Consider the following 5611-nt stretch of genomic DNA (forward strand, 5'->3'; position numbering starts at 1 on the left):
TCGGTCAGCGGGTGGTGAGCAGTTGTGTTCTCTTCCCTTGTTATTTCCCTTCTCATTATTATTATTATTGGTGGTAGCAGCAGTGGTTTTGTGTTATACTTTAGTTACTGGATTGTTCTTATCTCCACCCATGGGAGTTACATTCTTTCGATTCTCCTCCCCATCCCTCCGGGAGTGGGGTGTGGGGAAGGGGAGGAGTGAGACAGGGACTGCGTGGTCTGATTTACAGTTGGGCTTAAACCACGACAGTTCTTTTTGGCGCCCAACATGGGGCACAAAGGGTTGAGATAATGACAGATCTGACCAGAGTGTGTCTAATCATATTTGTGATAAGCATTTATTGTTTTGTATTAATAGCCACTCTTCACAATGCTGAGTTATTGGCTCTCAAAGTTGTTGCTCTTGATCTCACAGTTTCAGCATGTCGTACCTTACTTACAGCCAGTATTCGCTATGTTAGTGTTTATCGGCTGGGGGCCTTGGGCTAAGGTTCTTGTTTTGTTGCACTTTATGGTAATGACTTGTAATACAACAGAATCATTGATTATTAAACTGATCTGCCTTATGTTCTCAGTGTGGTCACCACCTCTATACTTAGGGAAGTATATAATAGAAGTGTTTAACAATTACAGATCTTTTTTCTCCTCCTTGGGTGGTCAACCTGTGAAGGAGACATTCTCTCACGCTCCCAGCCCCACCACCAGACTGTTTACAGCATCTTTTGAGAGTTCTGATGGTTTTGAATGGCCTTTAGGTACCCTTGAGACCTGTCTGCTGATTGTGATGGGGATCACCATGTTGGCACGCATACAGAGTGTGTTTTACCCATGATCATTTCGTCTGATATCAAGAGCTTATCAGAGTCAGGTTTGGGCCTTTTCTAGGGTTAGACGACGATATAGGAGGACCAACAGATTTTCCCTGAGGCTGAACACTTATGAGTGGCAGGGTGTGTGGGATAGTATGGGCAAGTATCTAGGCCAGTGGGCCCCTCCAGTGCTTTGGAATTTCACCACCGAACAAGTGCAAAATCCAGAAGAATTAGTACAACACTTAAATGAGGTGTGTTGTCATCCTGGTCATACCAGAGAAAGACAAATCATGGCAATGTGCTGAGGCCTGGCCTATGCTTACAGAGCCGTGTTCAACACCATCCAGCATCTTCAAAAGTTAAAAAATGTCCCTGGATCTGATGGCAGGGCAGCTACTCCAGCTCCAAGCACAGAAGCTACACCAGCCCCAGTGACAAGTACAGCAGCTACTCAAACTTCAATCTCAACAGACAGCACAGCTATTCCAACTCCAAGTACAACAGCTACACCAGCCCCAGCAACAAGTACAGTAGCTACTCAAACCCCAGTGACAAGTACAGCAGCTACCCAGACCCTGAAAACAGATACTGCAGATAAACCAGAGGACCAATTCATACCAATATCGGTTGCTCCTGTACGCAAGGGGAAAAGAAAAAAAAGACAAGAAAGATGAAGGAACAAGATGAAGAAGCAATGGCAATGTACTTTCTACCCGGAACAGCATCGGATCAGGAGTCATCATCACATGATGAAGAAGAAGAAGAAAAGGTGACTTCTTGACCTCAGACCTCAGCCGAGTTACAGAATAAGCACAAAGATTTTACCCATCAACCAGGGGAGCACATCATCACGATTGCTCTGATGCTGGGACAATGGGGCCAACAGTCACAAACTAGAAGGTAGGGAAGCCAAGCAGCTGGGATCACTTGCTAGGGAAGGATGAATTGACAAAGCAATTGCAAGAGAGAAACAGTCCCTCAGCCTTTGGAGGTGGCTCTTGGCAGCTGTGAAAGAAAGGTTTTCATATAAGGACGATGTTATGAGTCGTTCGGCCAAGTGGACTACTCTAGAGAAAGGCATCCAGTCTCTGAGGGAATCAGTTATTGTAGAGATGATCTATCACATCAAGCTGAATAACGGGGATGTACCCATAGATCCAGATGAAGTCGAATGTACATGACCCATGTGGTGGAAATTTACATGGAATGCACCATCATCGTATGGCTATTCATTGGCAACAGTAACATGGAATGGCATAGTACCACTCACAGTGGATGAAATGATTCATAAACTCCGAGAGTTTGAAGACAATCTCACCCCTTCCATCATTTCAGCTGTGGAAAAACTGCCCCAAGACCTCTAATCATTTGCTTTACTGGGTAAAACTGCCCCACGGCTGAGTGCCAGCTATCCTACTTTGGAGGGAACCAGCTACTAGATGGTTTGATTAGCCTTTCGCCCCTAGACACGGGTCGGATGACTGATTTGCACATCAGGACCACTATGGACCTCCACCAGAGTTTCCTGAGAAAACGCCATCAGTTATTAAAATGGACTCTACTTTGCTTCATAGGCTTCCGAATGTCTGCGGATTACGCTGAACTTGCCTGTAGGGTCAGGGACATACCACTTCTCCTAGACTTCAGCATATGAAGCTGTTCTTCCCCATGGCTTGAAATGTCCATTCCAACAGAGCAACTTGGCAGCTTTCACAAACTGAGGAGAGTGCCTTTTTCCAGCAGTAGACCCAAGATCCCGGACATTCCACATGGGGTCAATACTGGAATGTTGCTTATAAAATGCAATTAGCAATGGAGGTGTTTTAATGCTGCCAGCCAGAGTCCTACTGTAAAGTCGCTCTACTATATTCAGTGCTATCCACTTCTCCAATTGCTTAGTAATGTTCTGCAATTTCCATTCTGTCAAATTGGCAACAATAACTCCTGGATTGAAAGAGCAGGTGTTGGCTTTCATGGCAAGCTTTCGGATGGTTTTCTTTTTAGTAATCTAGAAACCCAATGTGATTATACTGATTGCCTGCCCCACGAACAGCAACTTTATTGGTGATTGAGTCACAATCATCTGAAAATGCAGCTGCATGTCCAGGTTTCAAAGGAGTGTTGTAATTGTACAAGATGATATTCTTGAACTTTAAAGGGATGATGCCCTGCTCCCCTGCCAGTGTCATCAGCAAGTGCTTTCTGAAATGCTGCTTGGAAACATCTTTTCCAGCAACTGTTTGCACTTTTTGTGTAACCTTTCTAAGTTCCTGTGGCCCATTTCCCCCACATTCCCCTTTGTTCTTGTGTAAAATAAATGCAGTAGTCATATGTGAAAGTATGTTCAGAGACCATTAATGCTATTTACTTTCTGTGTTTATGTCAGAATTTTGGAGACAGTGGTTTATACCCGTGGCTGAAAATTCAGATTTGAGCTTGGGACTGTGTGATTAGTCTGAGTTGTCATTGCTGTGTTTTGACTTTGTGGATTATTCTTTTTTATTATAAAATTCTTTTGACTTGACATGCCTAAAAAGGGGGCAAAAGCACCCAAATGCTTTTATCTCTTCTCTTACACATAACTGCAACAATAACGTAATAATTTTCATTTTAAAGTGCACAAATACCATTTTAATCACTTATTGAGCATCTAACATAATGCAAAGGAAAGGATGAAATGGAATATTTGTGGCTGCAGAGACAGATATCATTATTCAAGGGTAGAAGCATGTGAAAGGGTAAAGGGGGTTTAAAGAGATACTCTTTTGTCGTACTTAACACTGATAAATGACATACAAGTCAGGATAACAGGGCAGAGCTCCTGTCAGGGAGACAATGATAAATGTGGAGTCTGGGACAGAAAGGTCCACCAGACAGAAATCTGTATATGATACGTTGTACATTTGATAGACTTGCCTGCATGGTCTGACTAAGGCACAAAGTGTTCCTCTAGGCTGGAGTTACGGCCCTCGAGCACATCTTATACAATCACTGAGCTCATGTTTGTATTCCTATTTTTGTATGGCAACAAAGATCAATTCCCCTTAATCACTGCAACACCCAGGACTAAAAACAGTGAGGAAAAATGTTCTTATACAAATATAATTGATATCTCTTTCAGGCTAATCTTTGTATAATATGAAACAAAAAGCAGACAGTATTATTAGTATTATTATTATTATTACTGCTGTCTCAAAAAAAACCCAACAACCCCAAACCACCTCTTTTTTAAAAAAAAGCCCAGTGTTAGCCTGTTACTCAAAATATTTGTTTTAGAGAAAACAAAATCCCTAATTCTTTCTTCTTTATGAATAGAACATAATGTCTGTGATTCATGCAGTAAGCTTCCTACATCCTGTGCTCCAATGCAACATGACCTGTACTTCTCAAATGTCCTTAGCGCCAAGGATTAAGATGGAGGAGTGGAGACGGCCAGAAAAGGCATTCATGTCCTCAAGAAGCAATTGTAACAGTTCACAAAGAAAAAAAATCCAAGAATACACTCATGTAACACTCACTGTACCCTCTTAACAGATGACTAAGGCTTGCGCTTTCAATAGGAGGAACGCTCATGAAGGGATAAGTGTGATATCAGGTAAGAACACAAAGGAAGATTGAATGAAAGTAATTCAACAAGATTGGCTGAAGATTAGAGGCTGATGGTCAGTCCCTTTTGGATTCCTTTAAGCACACAGACATTTTTACTGGCATATACTGCCAGTCTCACTAAGCGCTGTAAGTCTGATGGTATAGTGGAGAGTTGCCGAGTTCTAGGTGGAAGCACTTTTTCTGTTACACAAATTTAGGAATATAAAGAGTTTCATCTCATACTGTAGGTGAAGCTACCATACATATGCCTGTGGTTACTGATATGTGCTGACACAGACTAACAAACATGAAACACAAGAGCAGCACTGAAACCTGAATTTAAAAGCTATCTAGCTTCCTATCTACAAGTTCTGGCACCTGAGAGCCAGTTTAGAGACAGCTACAATTCCCTGGGTGCTTTTGTCTCTTCCCTTCTCCAGTACAGTCTCCAGTACAATCTCACATGTACCAAGTGCAGAGGCACATTTGTGCTCCAAGCCACAATTTCCTCTCAGGGAATTTAGGACTGGAAAGCAGATGGGATAGAGCCTTGATCTCCTTCTACAGCATTGTGCAAAGGAGACAGAGACAGCAGCACAGAATTCTATGTTCACTTGCCTCCTGAAAAGTCCCTTTCTCCCAAGTCTACTGGGACTGTGGGAGGGACCACTGATGGTGCTGTCAAAAATGTTTTATACAGAAAAAATATTGGAGGCTTTCCAAACACTCACTAATTTCAGGAACAGGTTCTCCAACCTGTTCTGCATAGAAGAGGGGACAGAGACCATCTCTACAACCCTACAGCTGAAGTGAAATCCCAGGGCTGGGTCTCTGAAAGGGTGGCCAACCCCGAGCACCTCTTATCAGTTATTGATGTGGGAAGAACCACAGATCTTAACACAGTGAGGCCAGGCAGCTGGGTGCCCACAGAGAAACTGCAGATTTTGGGGGATCTTAAAAAGAAACAAGCCCCTTCAATAAATTCTGGTGCATTTGGGACCACCGCTCTTTAGAAACTTTGTTTAATATTCATATAATACAACCTCAACCCTCAATACTAACTGCCTCTGCTACTATCCACTCATGTCCTTTGCCTCTGGATCTGATACGCTCTTTGTACACTAGGAGCAGTGGGAGGAAAGAGTGTACTTGTTTTTAATGCAGCTTTCCTCCTCACTGCAGCTCACTAACACTAGCTCTTGCAGCGAGAAG

General features: G+C 42.8%; 1 pseudogene across 1 annotated transcript; it reads right to left on the reverse strand.

Moving 5' to 3' along the window:
• Window positions 1–2369: 2369 nt before the first annotated feature.
• Window positions 2370–3141, reverse strand: LOC308216925 (glycosyltransferase 8 domain-containing protein 1 pseudogene; annotated as a pseudogene). Its single transcript has one exon. The product of its transcript is annotated as a glycosyltransferase 8 domain-containing protein 1 pseudogene (transcript).
• Between the last annotated feature and the right edge of the window lie 2470 nt (window positions 3142–5611).

Source organism: Psittacula echo (assembly GCF_963264785.1).
Source record: "Psittacula echo genome assembly, chromosome: 2".
NCBI lineage: Eukaryota > Metazoa > Chordata > Aves > Psittaciformes > Psittacidae > Psittacula > Psittacula echo.